Here is a 22,399-nt window from a genome sequence, read left to right as displayed (position 1 = left end):
ATTTTAGTATCACATAAATTCAGAAAAATACATAAGTTTAAGCATCTGACATCCAAATTTTAACAAAATATTTATGCATCAAACTAATATAGTAATCTTTTGTAACTGAGCCAATCTGTAAAATAACATTAAAGCACATCAGCAAAACATAAAACATCATCTTCAAAGAAAGTTATCCGAGAAAAGTTTGCTCTTATTAGCTAGACATATAAATAAACAAGAATATTGTTAACCTCATCATTATATACAATAAATTTATAAAATTCACTCAAGAGTTCAAAAGTTGATATATATACATGAACGAACAAAAAATCTTCAAAATTCATTTTAAATTTGGATAAAATGTAAGTTTATTGAAATTAGCAAAGAATGCTTCTTGAGAAATCTACTTAATTAGTAGACTTCTTGAGAATTCATCATTTTAAATTATTGAGTTTTTTTTTGTAATTGTATAAATTTTTTATTTTACCAGAGAAAAAATTTACTCTCAGAATCAGGTTCATTTTGCAATTGACCAAAACCTTACAGAAATTAACTTTTTAATTGAAGAATTTTAGAGAAAACCGTTGTGAGTAGTCTTCTGGAAAAGTCTTCTTATTGTTACATGAAGTCTTCAAAATGTTGCAAGAAGTCTTCAAACTGTCACAAGCGTATATTTGTTTTGCAATTGTTTTTGTTTGACTTTATAAGAGAAATATTATTTAGAGGTCGTCTATGACAAGACTTCTTTGATTAAAATCTCGGAATAAAAATAGAGTATACTTATGGAAACATCTCTTATGAGAAGACTACTCCAGAAGTATGCTAAATAATTAGTTCTAAAATTAAATATTTTATTATTTTTTATCAATTGTAAAACTGATCCCAAAAGACTTTTTGCAATATTTTAAAGACTTTATGTGACATTTAGAAGACTTCTCATGAATTCTACTCACATCGGACTTTTCTAAAAGTCTTCCATGAAAAGTCAAGCTTCTTAAAAATTTTGGTCAATTACAAAATTAATCTCGCTTTTTGGAGACTTCTCGAGAAGTTATTTTTTTTTTGGTTACAAAGAAAAATTTGTAGACTTCTAGAAAAGTCTTCTATGAAAATTTCTTAAAAAGTTAATTGTAAGACTAACTTATGCATTGACCATAAGACTTCCCAAAAAACTTCTCTGTAGATCTGTTTTTCAGTTTTGCAATTGACCAAAAAATAATAAAACATTTAATTTTATAGTTAATTAATTAGCAGACTTCTTAAAAACTCAAGAAATTTCAGTTATGTTTCCAGTAGAAATCATACATACCTAGATCCAGTGAGAGTTTGTGCTTAGTTTCTCCAAATACCCAAAATTTCTTAATAAAAAATACACATTCGTTATTTACCAAACTCACTAAACTTGGGAAACTCTAATGAAAATATAATCTTGAAATCCAAAATTTTGAGTTTTAAAAATGAAATAAGAGACAATATGCAAGATAAATGATTTATGTATGTAAGAAATGAGATTAGAAGATGTATAAATTGATTTCTAACACATTTAAAACTTGTTTTAATTTGGTTGTTAATGGTAGTTGGTGATATTGAAAACAATTGTAAATAAGTGATGAAGATGAGGATGTTTAAATAAATCATCATATTGCGAAAAAGATAAGTAGTAGCATTTTACGTGAATTAGTTAACTTTTAGGACGAATTATAACCAAAAGTTTTAAGATATTGGGTTAATTTTGTGTTTGAACATAAAATTTAGGATATTTTTAAAGAACCAGAAAAATAATGTCAAAGGAACGTTCGGAGGTTGGAGTGACAACCAGTGGCGGATCTAGACACGATTTTAGCTAGCTTGGGGCACACTGCTACAAATAACAAAAACAACTTTGAATTGGGGGCACTTTTTATGCTTGTTCAGTAAACTACAAACAATTTCATCAAAATAATCTAGTTCAAGAAAAAATAAAAAACAGTAGGGGGCACGTGACCCGTACCCGTACACCTACGTCCATCCCTGGTGACAACAGTCTCAACTTCATTACTATTGCTTGTGTTTGCTATGGGAATATATCCTACCTTCAATATATAAGTCCAGGTTTAATGTTACATACTTACATACAACGAACCATCGTCGTATTTTTTGATATTTAGTATGTAATAATATGTAAAATTAATCCTTAAAACCAATCGTAAGTCTTGTTTATCCTTACTTACATTTTATGCATAAGTCATAACTGGATAAACTCTAAATCCATTTAAGCAAACTAAAACCTGGAAAATGATAAATAACAAATAAGAAAACAAAGTAAACATAAAAATGTGAAATCAAACTGAAATGGGCAAAGCTTGAACCCATCCACCACTGTTAATGAAGTCGAGATTAATCATACTTTGAACACTGAATCCACTCAGCTTCTTAACCCAGCGCACGTCTCCCCGTATTTGATCCACTCCCATAGTATCCAATCTCTGCAAACGTCAGCTGAGATACATGGCCCCCAAAGTGCCATGAGTCCCATCTTTGGGGAACAACCACGTCGGTCAGGTCTGTGTTGTAAAAGATCACTCGAGCGTAACTGCGCCACGGTCTACCCAAGAAAGCCTTCCCCGTTCCGTGAACGAGGTTGTCCGTGAACACAAATCCGTTAGCGTCATACGGGTTGGTCCGTCCTTGAGCCGTTATGTAACCAGCTACCCCCGGTTTTAGCGTCGCTCCTAGCACGTTTATCACGCATTTCTAAAACCCACCAATCACACAATTTTATTTAATGAAAATAACACAAGATCACGGTTACTTAATTAGGAGTTAGGACTACTATATGTGTATTCATTCAAAAACAAATATACTACTATGTGACTATTCGTTTTTTACCTTTCCGTTGTTTGGATATAGATATGTAAACACTTTGATAAAAAAAAAAAAGATATGTAAACATTATTTAATTGTAGTTATCAATTTGATTTATCTAGATTTAATATATTTGCTATACACGGATCTTTTACTGGTTTTGTTAAAACTAAAAAATATAATAAAATTCACAAGGTTATGTGAATAGTCAGAATGTAACGAACCTTGTAAATAGATTGGCCGTTACCAAATATGAAATCAACGGCGCCTTGGATAGTGCAGAGGTGGAAGAAGTGTCGGCCATCAGCATCCCACAAGGTGTCTTGAACTCCAGAAAACCCTACCGAGTAAAAAGCACATATATCACCGTTGATCAACGCCGCCACGGCGGGGATCCTAGGGTTTCTGTTCACTTTCCCTTTATTCGGGAAATTGTACGTGTTCTGTAAATAATGCAAAAAGGAAAAAAAAAACAGTCATCTATAGGAAAAAAATCAAATAAATAGAAGAAAAAGACAGAAGAAAAAAACAAAAGTCACCGTACCACGAAAGTAAGGCTTTTAACGACGGTGTTATCGGCGACAGTAGCAAAGGTGGGGCTTTGTGCAACCGAGTCATGATCGCCCCATTCAACTGTAGTTTTCCTCTTTCCAGCTCCAACTATTACTATGAACGATTTAACATAGGGTATATATCTTTATTTTCTCCCTGCGGCATAAGATAAATCGTTACTAAGCTCTCTTTTTTTTTGCAGATATGTCAAGTCAGTTACATGTGGCTTTACTGACCTGTAAAGGCCGGCTGCAACGTTGATGAAGGACCAATGGCGGTTGTTGACTGGGACCGAATCAATAGCCTTTTGTATTTTCGTGAAATTTGCATGACCCGATTGATCCACGAACACTTGTTGGTGGTACGCTTCGATGATATGAGGTAAGCAAAAACAACAGAAAAGAGCGATGCAAAGTCGACGAGTTCCCATTAGATGATGTCAAAACGTAAGAGACAGTGGAGTAGGGCGAAAGACAAATGAAAATAGTGAAGGAAATGTATTATTTAATAAAGGCTCTGCGATTAATGCTTTTTATTTTGTTAAATATTTTGATCAAGATTTATTACTTTGTTTCCTTTTGATTATGTATGGAATCACACTACAAGAAAACATGGTATGGCGGAAATCGTCAGAAATTCGTTTGAATAGACCGATTCCGACGAATTTCCGACGAACCCGTCCGTCGGTATCGTTTCGTCGGAAAAAAAAAATTCGTCGGAATTTCGTCAGAACTTCCGACGACTTTCTGACGAATACCGAGAAACGTCATTCTGACGAACTTCCGACGATATTACGATGCGGATACACGAGACCAGAGTTCATCGGAAAAACTACGTACCGACGGAGAACGTTTCTCGGACAATTCCGACGTAGAGTGTTCCTCGGTGTATTCCGACGAACTTTAGGCGTCGGAATTTACCGACGGACAACGGTCGTCGGAATATACCGACGAACCTCGTTCGTCGGTATATTCCGACGGAAATGGGGTTCGTCGGTAAATTCCGACGGATATATGTCCGTCGGTATATTCCGACGACCACTGTCCGTCGGTATATACCCATTTTTTAAAAAAATTAATTTTGCATTTTTATATATTTTTCGATATTAATAAATTTAAAAAATCAGAAATTTAAAACTAATAATATTATAAAATTTAAATTCATAAAAACCGAAATAGGAAAAAAACATTCATAAAGTTTAAAATTCATACAAACCGAAATAGAAAAAAAAAACATTCCGAAAGTTTTAAAAAGCCGAAATAAACTAAGATGAACTCGAAGACATCAAACGATCTAGCTTCTGCATAATCTCGGTGTTGAACTTCTTCTGGGATGCCAACTCAGCAAGGATAGTGGCATTCTCCGAACGGATAGTGGCATTCTCCGAAAGGATAGTGGTGTTCTGCTCCTCCAATGCCCCAATCCGTTCATCTTTGTCATGTAGCTCCTCGAGAATCATGGGATCGGCATACGGAGCTTGCGAAGAAGATGCCGGATACGAAGAAGCACGACGGGCCAACCCAACTAAACGGCCTCCTTTCCTTTTAGGAACCGCCTACAAAAATATTTAAAGTAAGTAAATAGGGACAAGTAAGTAATCGACATTATAAAAAAAATATATTAATACAAAAAATTACCTTTTCAACCATCTCATTTATTTGCAATAGAGACAGGTTGGTTGAAGCTCCCGTGGATTCGCCGTCATCAGAGAGAGGCTGAGATTGGGCAACTATTTCAGCTTCCACCAAATCAACTACACCTTTGATCACGGGGTCCTGAATTTGACCCGTCGTCTTGTTAGTGTGAGCCACCTTAATGAGTTGGAGACGATCAACGGGATTACCGTCATTTGCTTCGATCTAAAAAAACCGCCATTATTAGCCAAGAAATATATAAAATATTTATTTAAAAAATATAAAGATAAATAATAATAAAAAACTTACAAGTTCATCCTCCTTAGTAGACATAGAGCAAGCGCCAAGGTTGTGCACATACATACCTTTCCCGCCACGATCGCTCTTCCGGTTCCTGGAGTTCCTAGAAGACGTCTCTGCAGTTTCTTCCTTCTCCCAATGACCTATCAACTGCTCCCACACCGTCCCGTTGATGAACCGTGGCTTCTTGTTCTTCTGCCAAACTGTCTTCCACGCGTTTATCTGCTTTGTGTAAGAGTCCATGGCCTTCTCGTTGAATTTCTTACGGACTGTTTCCGTAAGATCGGAGTGCCAGTTGAACTCTTGCTACAAAACAAACACAATTTAATAAGTAAATATATTTAAAAAAATGTAAAAACTTTAAAAAAATGAAGAGTTACTATACCGCAAACTGACGAAACCACAACTCTCGTTCGTCGTTAGGGATCACACTCCACTTTGGATATCCAAAACGGAGCATGGAGTACATCATCTGGTTGATGCTCCGGTTAATGCCATTTTTCGACTTGGTGAACCTGTTAAAAAAAATACAAGTTAGCAAGTTAATTAAAGGAAAAAATATAACGGTACAAATAAAAAAATACTAACCAAGTGCTATGGCCTCGTCGTGGGTTGGGTTGGAGAAACGGGAGATGCTCTCGACCTGGTTGTTGAACCAATAGATGAACCGGCATGACCCCCGGATCCTGTTGAGCAGCAGCGTGAGGGGCAGCGTGAGGGGCAGAGGGAGCTGGAGCGGGAATATATGCGGGAACCGAGTCATGAGACGATCCCGATGCACGGGAACTGCTCACCGAATTACGTCGAAGACGGGCTGCGGGGCGGGCTTCATCCTCGGCCCTAAAAAAAAAAAATTAATACATCAAACATATTCTCAAATCATTTCTATTTTTAATGTTTTCATTTATATATTTACAAAAGGTTTTATAAACGTTTTAAAAAAAACTATTAAACCTTTATATATATATATATGTATACAAAATTATTAAAAATTTATAAATATAAAAAAATGTTGTTAAAAATTTATAAATGAAGAAAAATGTTGTTAAATATTTATATTTTTTTTTTAAAATGTTTTATTATACATAGTTTATTAGTGGAAACTTATTAAAAATTATAAAAAAATTTAAAATTTTTATTATACATGATTTACATATATATATATGTATACAAAATTATAAATATAGAAAAATGTTGTTAAAAATTTATAAATGAAGAAAAATGTTGTTAAATATTTATATTTTTTTTAAAAAACGTTTTATTATACATAGTTTATTAGTGGAAACTTATAAAAAATTATAAAAAATTTTAAAATTTTTATTATACATGATTTACATATATATATATGTATACAAAATTATAAAAAATTTATAAATATAGAAAATGTTGTTAAATATTTTTAAAAAATTTTAAAAATGTTTTATTATATATATTTCATTACTGGAAACTTGAAAAACGTTTTTAAAAATAAAAAAAAAACGTTTTAAAAAATCAAAAAAAACGTTTTTAAAAATCAAAAAACGTTTTTAAAAATCAAAAAATGTTCCAAAAAAAAATAAAACAACAATCCAAACAACAATCCTAACTTATATATCCTAAACTATCAATCAAACAACCTAAAATCCGAGATCTAACATCCAAAACCCTAAACAATTGAGATTAAAGAAGGTTTGGGATGATTCTTACATGATTTAGGGTTTGGGGGAGGAATCGCCGGTGTAGAGGGATGAATCGCCGGTTTTGGGGGAGGAATCACCGGTGAATCGCCGGTGGAGAGAGGAATTTAGAGAGAGAGATGCGGAGATAACGAAGAAAGAAGGAGGAGGGTTATTATATCAGACGATTCCGACGGACACGGGTTCGTCGTTATTCCGTCGGTATAATTAAAATATACCAAATGCCAATTCGCGAAAATTTTCAAGCGGTTTGGTTCTCCCGGGCAAATTTAAATTCCGACGGAATGTGTCCGTCAGTATATTCCGACGGACACATTCCGTCGGTATATTCCGACGGAATTCCGACGACTTAGTGTTTAGGGTGTTGATTTCAAGTTTCTAAATGCAAAATCCAAATCTTTGATAATATATATAGTATTTGCATAAAGATTTAACAATAAAAATGTTTTATAACACGATTTTACACAATAACATTTTTTGTAGTGTAAGCTTATATAAATATGATTGTATAAGTATATAATGTTAAGATGAGATGTTATGAAAACAATGATATGCATACATAAATATTTTAATGAGTTGTTATATTAGAACGGTTGCGATCTAATACTATACTAAACACTTATTATGTGTTATTTTCATAGTTTTGGCATCTAAATTTATAGATTTTTATGATTGAAAATTTATAGAAACATATGTCGTCGGTATTTTCCGACGAAATACCGACGACCTTTCCAATTTTCACTGAAACCCATTGTCGTCGCTATGTCGTCAGTATATTGCGAGGGATTTCCGACGGACCATTAAAAAAAAAAAAAAAAAAAAAGCTAATCAGAATCTTCTGAATCTTCATCAAACTCCCCAACCTCGGCTTCCGGCTCTGAATGTACGACAGCATCATGTCCAAACACAGTCAAATTCTCAACGAGTTGAACATTTTACAAATCTTCAACTGCCTGGGCGTTGCTGGTAGACTCTGGTTGCAATGGTTCATCATCATCAGAAGTTCCATCCACTCGTCCTCTTGGGTTGATTTGCGTTACAGTAACCCATGGATCGTCTCTGTACGTCACCCGAGGGTAACTGATGTAGCACACCTATACATATCAATTATACAAGTATTAGTAAAATATATAACATTAATTAATTATATTGGTAAAAAATTATGAATAGATTGACATACCTGATCAGCTTGCGAACCAAGAATGAAGGGATCATAATATTGAAGTTTCCGCCGCGAATGAACTGATGTAACACCAAACGCATCAATCTTCACTCCTCTATCTGGGGTGGTGTCATACCAATCACAATAGAATACTACACAACGCAATCCAACCATTCCAGGAAATTGGATTTCCAATATTTCTTTTATGTTGCCGTAGTAGACATCGTCACCAGAAGAAGATGAAACACCAGCATCATATGTTGTCTTAGAATGACCTTTCCTTGTGAATGCATATCCTCGCGTACAAAATTTAGGATATGATTTGACCACATAGTTTGGTCCCTGCACAAATTCGTGTATCCAATCATCGAACACAAGACCTCTGGCCAAACCATCATTCACCTATAAATTAAAAACATATATGATTGAAAAGTTAATTAGTTTATATATATTAAATTTAAACTAATCATTTGCATAGGGTAATATGATATATGACTCGGAATATACCGACGAACTTCCGACGACTACAACGGTTACATTTTTTATCGGAATGTCGTCGAAAAGTTCCGACGAACCATATTTCGTCGGAATTCCGTCGGAAATGGCCGACGGAATTCCGACGACTTAATTTTTTTGGATTTGGTCAGAAATTTGTCAGTATTCCGTCACAAATGTCCGACGACCTTGGTGTCCGTCGGAACCTCCGTCGGAATTTGGTGTGTTTTCTTGTAGTGTCAAAGTTTGAATTTACATGAAACTGGCAAGTTTAGCTTTGTTTTGCGATTTGGTGATCAATTTTAGTTTGTGTGAGATGCCATAAACCAAAGAAGGAAGCTGTGATCTTTGTGATTGTGGCAACTATAAAGTTTGTGGTCGAGACTTTGTATTTATTCGGAAATTATTACAAAAAAAAATAATAGTGAATTTTGTGTAGTAGAAACTACATTATATTGACAGAAAATTACAGACATGAAATCAGGAATCCCCTATATATTAATTGAGGAACATTTGAAAAGATGTAATATCAATTTTGTAATAATTAAAAAAGAATTCTTGCTTATGTATCAATCAATTAGGTAATTAATTAATCCTATGTGTTAGCCTCACATTGAAATTGAAAAACATGTTGGTCCAATTCGGTTTTTATATCTCACTAGAAACATTTAATACCAACTATATGATATCATATGATATTGAATAAAGCACGGTGGCTATTTATTATATATTATTTCTTTAAATAAAACCTACGAAATTACCTAATGTGATTATGATATATATAGCAATTAATGATTTTAAATAATGAAGATTTGCTAATAATCTGTATGCTTTCTATCATTTTTGTTTAATTATTTACTATTAAAATAAATTACACAATTACATTAATCATATATTAAAAATTTAGATTTTTTTTGTATATGTTGTATTTTGAATTTTTCAAAACGAGTATAAATTATTAAAACTGTTAAAAGTATCACATAAACTTTTGTGATCAATGTTTAAATTTTTTTCTATAATAAGATACAATGATAATAAAATCATATAAATAAATAATTTTATTTTAATAGGTGTTTATGTTAATATATATATATATATATATATATATGTACTTCATATCATTTAAATTTAATTATATATCATATGCGATAGATAAAATTGATTGTTTTGAATTATTTATTCTAAAATGGTTGCGAATAAACATGAGCGGTCATTTGATATATATGTGCAAGCCAATTTATTACATAATAGTAACTGATTTTTTAGTTATTTAATATATAATTATTATTTTATTATTTCATATTATGCAGAAAAATATAAAATAAGTATTTACTCTGCACAAGGCGCAAATCTTAATCTAAGTATTTATTTCTTTAATAATTTTGAATCTTAAACATTTTCTAAATCTCATGCCAAAATAAAAGAAAGAAATGATAATAAACTCAAAAATCAATATTTATATCGAGCAATAACCAAAATGTCACAAAAAAAAGAGAAAAATATCAAAGATAGATAGGATTGACACGTGAACGTAAACTTCTCATAACCATAATTAACTTTTAAATTGCTAAATCATGATATAAAACCGAGCTGGCATAGTTTCACTGTAACCAAATAGTAGGCATGAGATATTTCGACCTAAACGTTAGGTTTTTTATGCGATAAATAATTTTTTGACCTACAATATTTTTAAAAATGAGATCAGTTCATTACTAAACAAATTATGTAATTAACAAAAAAAATTTAAAAAAAATTGTTTAAGGGCCAAATATATTAATTCGATCAATAATATAAATTTTTTTCCATACGATATTTCTTAAATAATTTTGATATAAATTTGTTTTCCATACAATATTTCTTAAATAATTTTCATATATCCTAGTTAGTCTTATACACTAATAGCACAAAAAGGAAGTTGTAATTGTTGTATTGCGGTAACTGTAAAACTAGTGATCGACACTTTACATTCACTTTGGAAATCATTATAAAGAAAATTAACAGTGAATTTTCTAAAAGAATTTACATCAGATTACTGGGAGTTTTGGAATTAGCCATACACTAGTATGCAACTCTACCCAATTCGGTCCTTCAGTTCAAGAAAAGATTTAAACATGGTTACATATGAGTCACCGGGTTCATCGGTGAGACCACAGATTTAAAAATAGATGTGAAAATATTGATTTATCTAATTTAAATAATCCAGTTAAAAATAATGAACACGTTAAATACTGGTTGAAAGATAAATAGAGATAAATAATTTAAATAATCCAATTAAAAATAATGAACACGTTAAATACTGGTTGAAAGATAAATAGAGATTACAATATAAATCAAGATAAATAATCAAAACAATTAAAATACAAAAATGTAAGTTTTCTATTTATGTGTTCATAGAAGATATAAATTATGTATATTGAAAGATAAAAATATATAAAAATGTATATTTTATGTGTATTTAATATGCTTTTGACAAATAAAAAGATTCTACGCTTTTAAAATGCGGGTCAAAATCTAGTGTATATATTATATCTTAGGGATCTCTAAGTTAGGTGCTATATTATCATACCGAGGACTACGTGAATGCCTCTGAGGCCCTAAGGGGTAAGGTTTCCGCCGGTGTAAAAGAACCGTTATAAGATCGGATAAATGGTTGATCGGCTAAGTTTCTCTACTAACGTTGTTGAAAAGGTTTTTATCGAACCATGTTAACAACTTTGCCTCATATTTGAGATATCAAGTTGTCGACTACCCAAAACAATAACCCTGAATCTTATGAGTACGGTGATGAGGTTATGGTGGAGTTTGAGAGGCCAACGAAACGACTTCAACATATGTCCACAATACAAAACATAGTCTTGTCGATGCATCATTTCATCAGTACGTGTAAGACAGATAAGTTTCTCAGGAAACTGCATATGTGAGTTCATTAGTACATATGTTAACAGCTTTGCCTCCTATGTGAGTTCATTAGTACATATGTTAACAGCTTTGCCTCCTATGTGAGTTATCAAGTTGTACACTACTCAAACAATAAGTCAATAACCATAAAGCTATACGAGTACGGTGATGAGGTTATGGTGGAGTTCGAGAGGCAACCCAAACTACTTGAACATATATATGTCCTCAATACAATACATAGTCTGATCGATGCATCATGTCATTATAAGCTAATTGAAATAAGTGAATATTTAAATTAGTTTATGTTACCCATTCTGCTCTGACTGAGTCCAAACATTTGAAACTTTAATTTTCATCACTTCTTCCTTCCAACTTTCTTGTGTTCTTAATTTCTTTTTCTTTCTTAGAATTTGATTTTTCATCCCGACTGCTAAGTTATTACTTCCTACAGCGGTGAGACCTGAAAGAAACGGCCTGGTATGAGTAGCCCCGATTAAATATCATCGAAAAAAACAGATCAATGTTTTTTTGGATAAATAAAATATATGACGTGGTTTTCAAAGCGTCAATGCATTTGTGTCGCAGCATTTAAGAATCTAAATAAGCATCTTAGGATATTTTGTGGGCAGCAAGTCTTAAGGCTGGTGATGGGAATATGGCGAAGGTACCATCATAACATCATGGACCAACTGAATGGCTTCATCTGTACATAAAAATGGTGTAACAAGGTGACTTGCACCGAGATTGTCTTCCATTTTGACGTCCATTCTGATCAATGGGGGATAAGAGAATCCGGGTACTCCAACTTTTTTAGGTCTCTTGTTCAAGACGAACACTAAATTTAAAGTAGACTAAGAAGCATATTGAAAATGAGAGTCCGGAGAGGAAGAAGACAAGTTGATAATGGATGAAGTTTGTGATGAGATCTGATCTCTTTTACTTGTGCAGTTTATGTGTGTGTTTCTTTATTTGTGTAAATGTAAGCAACAAGGTCTTAACAAGAACTAATGTCAATGGAAAAGTCAACTAAAAAATCTTAAAATAAAACACAAGGAACTGAGTCACAGGGGCGGAGCAGTTGACCACCATGATTTTTTTTAATTAATGTAATTTTGTACTAAATTTTAAAAATGCCCCTGTTTAAAATTTAATTTTTTAAATGTAGTAATAGTATTTTAGTTTTGCCACGGATAAATGTTGTTTCTAGATCCGCCACTCAGACGACCATAAGTAGAGAAAGTGAAAAAATGAGAATAATACCAGAGTCTAGAAAATTGAGAACATGCATGCTCCTATATATAGCTAGATTTTGATCCACGTTTTGAAAGCATGAATTTTTCGGATAATAAAATGTTAGATATAAATTAATTTTTTTATGTACATTATTAAGTTACAAAGTTGTATTATATCAAGGAAATGATTTTTTTGTTTAATATTATATAATTTATCAATTAGTTTATTTAAAATTTGTATGTACACTCTTATGTTAAAATGTCATCTTTATATTTTTTGTATATTTTGTAAAAGTCACATTTGTTAAGTTGATGAGACATAAAATTTACTTGACATATTTTGAACTACTTTAATAGTATAGATTTATATCTGTTAGATGAATATATTTGAACTAACTTAATAGTATAGATTTATATCTGTTAGATGAATATATTGGAACTGTCATTAATTATATTCTATTAAGTAGCAAAAATATAGGACGCAATCTTGTTAAAATATAAATAATGTATTTGGTTTTAAACACCAACCCAATCACCCCGATAAATCTATTATTGCTAAATTATAACCAAACAAATATTTTGTGTGACCCTAAAATTATATTCTAAAACCTTATAAATATACATGTATATAAATTATTGTTTTACGGGTGTATATAAGGTATATGAGTTTATGACATGGTTAGAATTGTTAAAATATTGTCATTCAATGATGAATAGATTTGTGTAAGACCTATATATATATATATAACTAGAATTTGATCTGTGATGGTGTTTATTTTATTTTTATAAATATGATAATATATTTTTAAAATTTACCCATATTAAATAATTGTTTAATATAATATTTCTAGACACTACAATTTTATAGTTTATATTAAATAATTTTATTTTGTCTTGTAAAATGACAATTGTGTCATTTATATTTTTATAATATGATATGTGCATCCGCACAAATGTATATCTTTTATGAATCAAAATTTTGTGATAATGTATAATAAAATTGTTTATATACTATTTAAAATCTGGTGCTATATATCTTATACTGTTTAGCATTTATTATATTGAATTTATATTGGGCTATTACTTATATGAAAATATACGTAAAATAATATATTTATATATTAATTAATATTTTATTTATATTATTATTTAAATGATTATTTGATGTGACTTCTATTTTTTAGTTATTACTAAAATAATAAAACAATATAACTATATAGCTTTAATACAATATTGTGTTCTAAATTTAGTGAATGGATACTAAATCAATTTAGGTGGTTTTCATATTTTTCATGTTTATTAGTTAGTTATTTTAAGTTTATGTTTCAACATTAATAATTAGTTTTTTTTTTTTGTCAGCAACAAACAGATTCATATAGATTCTGTAAACAAAACTGGTTGCTCCGCATCCATATGGATCACAAAGAAGGGTTGCTTTCTTGCACTGCGTGCTAGACTGTCCGCCTTTGAATTATGCGTCCTTGGTATGTGGATAAGCTCTGAGCTGTGGAAACTGCTTTGTAGGACCTTGATGTCTTCCAGATAACTTACAAATGCCGGCCATTCTTCAGGTTCATAAACCATCTTCAACAATCCGTCGCAAAAGTAACCGTAAACTGTCTTAAATTCCTCATACATTCCATCCCCCAAATAAGTGCTTCTATCTCCGAATGAATGGGTGATTGACTCATTCTAGTGTTCCTCGCTCCCATCAAACCATCAAAACCTTCAAAAGTACTGTACCACACTTTTCCCGAGTATCTATCATTTTCTTTCCATGATCCATCTGTATAACACCATCTACTAGAAATAGTTGGTACTGTCAGATTCACTACCGATCGTGCCTGAGCAGCTCGCTGTGTATGGGCAATTTGCGCCTCGGCCCAGAGCACCGACTCTGTTTCTGCCAACTTAAGGGTATCTCGGGGGTCAATATCCAAATTGCTAAATACCTTATTGTTCCTTCTTTTCCATATATACCATAGAATCCATGCAAAATAATGATCTTCCATTGCCGGAGAGACTCTCCAAAATAAATGATCCATATTTGCAAAAAGTGATTGACATGGAAAAATATCTGGATTTGACGGGATCCGTGAGAGCGCCCAGACCTGGATTGCCGGTGGACATTCAAAGAAGACATGGTTTATGGATTCTTCAGGTGCTCTACATCGTGCACAAGTCATGTCCCCTTGGATTCCTCGTGGTCGTAGATTTTTCTTTACCGCTATGCAACCTGTTACCAATTGCCAAAGAAAATGTTTTAACTTAGGTGGGCATCACACTTTCCAGCAGTGTGCTTTCAACAACGAAACTGAAGGACCATACTCTGGTAGTGTCCTCTCTTTATCTTGATACACTCGCTCCACCTCATAACCAGTTTTAACCGTGTATCTCCCATTTTCGTGAAATGCTATCCATCCCGATCTGCTGTCCGAATTCGGCTTAAAGGTATACTCTCAATAATTTGCACATCTTGCGGGTCCACCAAAGTCCTAATAACCTGTGAATTCCATGTTCTTGATGTTCGATCAATAAGAGAATCCACTGTAAGATCCAGGTAAAGGTTATGTTGATTTTTGTTTGCTGGTCTCGGGCGATTGGATGGGAGCCAAGGGTCATTCCATACTGAAATAGATGATCATGATCCTACCCTTTTGACTAGTCCTTTGCTAACCAGAGATCTAACTGAGACAATACTATGCCAGCCATAAGATGACGAGTAAGATCTAATAGGTTCCATGGGTGATGCATTCCTGAAATATCGTCCTTTGAACACTCGGGTAAATAAAGTGTTCGGTTTCTCAATTAATCTCCATAATTGTTTCTCAAGCATAGCCGTGTTGAAATTTGTGAGGTCTTTAAAACCCTACCCTCCTTCATCCTTAGGCGCACAGAGTTTATCCCATGATTTCCAATGCATTCCTCTAGTGCTCCCCCCTGGACTCCACCAAAACTGTGCTACTGCACTCGTCAGTTTTTTCATCACCGTTTTCGGAACCCGGAAAAAACCCATTACATGGTTTGGCAGAGCTGTTACCACCGATTTTATAATCACCTCTTTACCCCCTTTAATGAAAAAATTGAAGGTCCAGCCATTGACTCTATTATTAAATCTCTCTTGAACAAAACCAAACACTTGTACCTTTGAACCTCTGAAACTCTCAGGTATTCCTAAATATGATCCCATTCCACCTAGGTTCTGTATTCCCAGAATATCCCGCATTTCTTGTCTTAAGTCTTCCTCAATCTTATGTCCAAATTGGATCGATGATTTTTCAAAATTTATCTACTGACCTGATGCCACTTCGTATTCCTTAAGAATCCTAAGAATAGTCTGATATTCCTCTCTTTTAGCTTTACAGAAGAAAAGGCTATCATCTGCAAAGAGTAAATGGGATATCGGGGGACAAGCCCTAGCAACTTTTATACCCGTCAGATGTTTTTACCTCCCCGCCTTTTTAATATTCGCTACCAACGCTTCCGTACACATAATAAATAGATAAGGGGATAAAGGATCCCCCTGACGAAGCCCCCGTTGCGGAATAATATTTCTTTTTGGCTGCCCATTTAGTAACACTTTGTACTGGACTGAGGAAATGCATTCCATCATTAGTTTTATCCAATGATGATCAAAACCCATCTTAGAAAGAAGTTGTTGAATAAAGATCCATTCAACTCTATTATAAGCTTTACTCATGTCCGTTTTTATAGCCATAAATTTATCCTGACACGTTTTATTAATCTTCAATCCATGGAACATCTCCTGGGCTATAAGTATATTATCTGAGATCAATCTTCCCGGCACGAAGGCCGATTGTGTTTCCGAGATAAGAGAGGGAGACACACCTTCAATCTCTGACACAAAACCTTCGAGATAATCTTATATCCTACATTACATAAGCTGATAGGTCTAAGTTCAGTCATTCTCGTTGGCCTCTCCGTTTTAGGGATTAAGCAAACATTAATAATTAGTTTGAAAATCAGTTTAAGTATGTTATATGGTTGTTTAATTTGACTAAAGGATAATAAATGCTAAAAGATAGTTTTTCGGTGGCATTAATGTGTTATTAAGTAGTTGTTTTAATTGAAGATCGACTTAGGAAATTATTTATGAAATTAGGAAAAACAAAGAATACTTAATATTAGGCTTCTTGATTATTTCAATAGCATAGACTTATAAATAAGTAGTAATTCTTAGTTTATTTTTTATTTGCACTTCTATTTTAATAAAATAGATTGTATGTTACTAATATAATTATAGAAAATACACATTTAAAATTTCATGAAATATTACTTTGTGAATCATGCATGTATTGAAATGCTTTTCCAAATGATAGAATACCATCATAAGTGTAAAAACTAAAAAGTCAGACTTATTTATTAGAGTAATATTTCCATATATATTATGTTAAATATATGAATATTGTTATATGTCTTTTAAACATTTATAAAGAGCTTTAAACATTACATATGTCTTAGTGAATATTCCATTTGTTCTTAAAAAGTGTTATTTTAACATTTGTTTCTTGTTACACAAAAAGTGTCGTTTTAAAATTCCAACGTAATTTATACATACTTTCAGCTTAATATTAATTGCAAAATGCATTGATCTTATAAATAAATTTATATATCTAAAATACTATTAGTTAAATTGATATAGTTAGTGAAACTTGTAATGCATTTCAATCATTTCCTTAATATATTTAAGTGACACTCTTTATAAAACGAAGGGAGTAATATATTTAAGAGCTAATTTGGTTAAAAACAAAGGAAAAGTGGAATATTAGGCATATACCAATGACAGTACCTCTTAAGCATCGTTCATGATGTGGCATGTAGTAAATTGAAAATATTTCTCTTCCTACTCATAGGCGCTTCGATTTCTCAAATAATAGCAGGCATAATTTTTTTAGATATGATGAAATGTAAAAACGATTTGAGCTAGGTTTATTAAAAGAGCTAATTTGGTTAAAAACAAAGGAAAAGTAGAATATTAGGCATATACCAATAAAAATAACTCTTAATAATCGTTCATGATGTGGCATGGAGTAAATTGACAATGTTGCCCTTCCTACTAATAGGCGCTTCGATTTCTCAAGTAATAGCTGGCGTAATTTTTTTAGATATGATGAAATCTAAAAAAGATTTGAGCTAGGTTTATTAAAATTGTCTAGGTAAATGAGGGTACACAGTGGTGCAGAGTAAACTTCATCCACTTGTTCACTGACTTTGCTTCCTCTACATACAAAATTGTGTGAATGCTTTGTATTGTTTTTGAAATTTTGGGGGTCTATAAATTGAGTGTAAATTATAAGAAAGTCAGGTTTGCTAAAATTAAAACTGTATGGCTAAAATAATTTACCATCTAATAAAATTATTCGTTAGCTATCTAAAATAATTTATGTTTCAAAGTCATAACAGAACCAAATCATAGACCGTAAACTCTAACCAAATAATAAACTCTAAGCCTAAACAAAATATATTAAATCCTAAATTCTAAACTCTAAATCAATACCATAAGCCTTAAATCTAACAGCAATACCTATACCTAACCCTTGACACTATAATACAATACACTAAACCGTATAGACAATTTCATTAAGTGTAAGACCTGGTAGATAGAGAAGAAATATAAATCTATTATCAGATGTCCAATTTTCCTTGTGGATAGTTACCATATTTTTTGGCTGGCTAACACAATTAAGGAACAGGTTAATAATAATATTAGCTATAAATGATTATACCCCTACACTCTGTAGTTTTAACCATAAAGTGAACCCTTACACCCCCTACAGTTTATGATAAAAAATTGCTTGTTAATTTTATAGTTGGATGTGTAACTTATAAGATTGCTTGTTAATTCTATAGTTGAATGTGTAACTTGTTTAATAGCTTGTTAATGGCAATGAGAAACCTTATTTTCAATTATCTGAAATTCATTGTTATGGTACAACAATTTTCACTATATATATATCTTAAAATACAATTTTCACTATATATATCTTATGTGTATATATATCTTAAAATAAATTTTCACTATATATTACGTTTAAAATATAGGTATCTTACTTGCACCTATAACAATATACGAATATTCTTTATAATGGAATTGTAAAACCCGTATTTTCCAAAATAACTTAAATAAATAAAAAGTCTGAAATCTCCAATTATTACTCCTCAAAAGTCAACTCCAAAGTCGTAAATCCAATAAATAGCCATAAATCCAAATAACATAATAAATCCCGAAAATATCGATAAAAGCATAAAATCCGCAAGTCTGAAAAAGAAAGAAATAAAACTCCCAAAGCACCAGTTCGATAGCAATCACTCCTGCTCGTCAGTCTCACCTGAAAGGGGAAGGAATAGGAGGGGTGAGTAACAGGAGAGTTACTCCGTGAGGTATGGGATGCTAAACACGCAAACCACTGACTTGAGTAAATAGAACTCCCACTATATATGGAAGTTTAGCTCTAACATGAACAAACAAGATGCCTAAAGCATCACACAACACAAACAATGCGATGATAGCATATAGCTAGTCCATACACTCCGCATCTCCTCATACGGATATATAAATTCATACGCTGCGTCGCTAGTACAGTCTGTCTCTGTACCCCCGCCCTCCAAAGCTGCGTCGAATGCAAACATCTCTGCACCCACGCCCCACACAATCTGCGTCGCTAGTCCAGACGTCTCTGAGCCCCCGTCCACCAAAGCTGCATCGCTAGCCCAGACATCTCTGGACCCCCGCCCACTCACATAGTCCCTACTCATAACTATGTATACATACATATATATATATCGCATCTCTTAACATCACGCAATCAAATCAACGGTTGAATCCTCTAGACCTCTAATTCCAGTTTACAATGAACCAACTAACAATCAAGACTCAAACAAACTCAATTCAAACAAACGGATGGATCATGATTCGAAATCTAAACTACGATAGAGAGAATTTTACACTGGTACAGGATTTACGGAATAGACCCTCACCTTAGCCAATATCAAGAACCAGAAACGGAAAACAAAGGAGATGACTTGATTGCCAAGAAAGCTAAGGTTTCGCCATGGATCTTGACTCTCGCCAACGTCACACCAAGCCGGAAAGTTCGAAGACAAAACATAATACATTATTAAATATAATAAATCTTAGGGTTTATGCAAACGTTACTTATGGCCCAAGAACAATATGTGAAAGAAGAGCTTAGCTCTTAAGGCTTGGCTTACAGTTATGGATCTCGGACTCCGACGATGTAAACTACAACTCCGGTGACACACCGCAGCTCTCCCGTGACATGGCCTACTCCTCCACTAGTTCACGGCTGATGGTGGTGGAGATCAACGATCGATGGTGATGAGACGCGACAACTCCGATCCGTATGTCATCTCTTCCTCCTCTTGGCTCCATAACACAACGCCAACAAGAGGATGCTCCATGACAGTAGCTACCCTTCTGGTGATGAACAATAGCTCTGGTGAAATGAGGTGAGGTGGCTCACGGTTGTGGATGCGTAACGTCTTCTCCGACATCAAACGTACGAGACCACAAGAAGAATAAAAGGGGAGAAGAGGAGATGAGAAATAATAATACATAATCATACAATATGTTATTAACTAGGTATTTTGCCATCATATGAATACTTATTAGTACATACATCATTAAACCGAAGATCAACATATTCAGTTATGTTTTAAGATTTTTAATCAAACATCAGACTATTTATATAAGTCAAAATTTTCTTCAAAATATAATTTAGTAAATAATAATTTAATTTAATAATTAAATCTTCAAAATAACTGAAAAAGTTTCCGATTATAATTTTTTTATTTTTACTTGATTAGTATTTCGTTATGCATTTTTTATTTTTAATCTTTAACGTTTTATAATTAAAATATTTTACTTTTTGATAGCAAGACATTATATATGCATGAATTATATTTAACTAAATAATATATTAAATGTATATAATGAATAATTATATAATTATACAGATAATAATTGATATCACTCAAATTACCTTAAGAAGTGATTTTACTCTCTCAAATAAGATGTTCAATTGTAGTACTTGGGGATCGAATTCACAGGGAGCTAGGGAACCAAATAAATCTAATCAGATTGATTTAGCTAGGTTGATTTAATGATATTAAATGTAAAATTGCAAGTTTGTGAGCAAAGTAAAATCGATTGATTTGATTGGGGTTTGATGGAAGGATAGTTTCTAGACTTAGGGTTTCTATTCAGGTATCAGAGATTATAATCCTATAGGTGCTTAACAGTTGCATGCATGATATTATAGAGCTCAACTACTTAACAACAAGTCAATCAGCTCTCGTGTTTCTAGACTTGTCTATTAACTAGATCTAATGACCCAAACAAGAGTGTTCGATCAATAGCAAGTGTCGATCGATTATCCTATATGGATATCGATCGATACACCTTGCACTCCGTCGATCGATTGTCCAGTAGGGATATCGATCGACGCGCTTCTAGTTAAGCTTTATGATCGGGTTGAATGATGCTCACTAAGGCTGCTAGATCAGCTCTCGCCTTACTCTAGCAATCTTAGCTCAATAAATAGATCAGGACAATATTATTCAAGGATGCTCAAACATACAAGTTCGTAGGTTCATTATTCTAGTTAGCAACTCTAGAACAAATCATTAAGAACAACCTATCAACGAATATCACAACTAGCAATCCTATAGTTGGGGCTAATCCCCTTTAACCTATTTGAACCCTAAACCTAACAGGTGGATCTATTCAAGCATGAAGTTTATCACAGAATTCATAGATGAATAGATATAAAAAGCAATAGATATAAAACTAAAACCAATGGAGTTCCAGGAGGACTCTGAAAGAGTTCCAGGAGGAATCTGGAGGAGTTCCTCCCTTCTCTCCTAACTAAGAATAATAGAATAGAAAGCTTAGCCGTCAACAATGGCTTAGAAAACACATAAATAGGGTTTTAGGTCGTCCAAAGATATTCTGGTAATTTGTGATTGCATCTGGGTTTCAGTCGGTCATAAAATATGCTCAGCACATATTCTAGCATCACCGTCGACCGACGCCAATGCTGTTTCATCGATCGACAGTCTTTCATCTCCTCAACAGCTTCCTCTCGCGAGGCAGACAGTCCACTCTTTAGTAAAACGAGCATAACTTCTGCTATAGGATGCTGATTGACCTCAGACCGATGGCATTGGAAAGATGGGCTCAATCTATCGGTGGGAAAGTCTCCATCCCTGGAAAAACATCTGACGCGTCTGTGCAGTTCTGCACCTCAAAAGGCTCCAAAATCAACATATTTCTCCAGAACGTACCTGAATCTGTAAATACTCTAAATAGACTTTATACCGTAGTAAATATATATTAAAACACCTATATACCATGGCTAATAATGAGTAAAATCCATGGTATATCAACTCCCCCAGACATACCCTTTTAAGACAAGCAAAACATAGAGTAGTCATGTGAAAGAGGTTTGAAAACAGCAGAGACTCACACAATTTTAAACTTACTACTTTTACCTCTCCAATGTTGCAAGCCACATCAGATCAATGCCAACTTTAGAGGCACTTCATGTACTAGACCTCAGCTTAGCAACCAAACCTTCCAGC

General features: G+C 33.0%; 1 pseudogene; it reads right to left on the bottom strand.

The window, feature by feature from the left end:
• Positions 1-1,840: 1,840 nt before the first annotated feature.
• LOC106404033 lies at positions 1,841-19,552 on the bottom strand (annotated as a pseudogene).
• Between the last annotated feature and the right edge of the window lie 2,847 nt (positions 19,553-22,399).

Source organism: Brassica napus, chromosome C4, assembly GCF_020379485.1.
Source record: "Brassica napus cultivar Da-Ae chromosome C4, Da-Ae, whole genome shotgun sequence".
NCBI classification, from domain to species: domain Eukaryota; kingdom Viridiplantae; phylum Streptophyta; class Magnoliopsida; order Brassicales; family Brassicaceae; genus Brassica; species Brassica napus.
The sequence above is the reverse complement of the archived record's forward strand: the minus strand, read 5'-3'. Positions and strand labels throughout refer to the sequence as shown.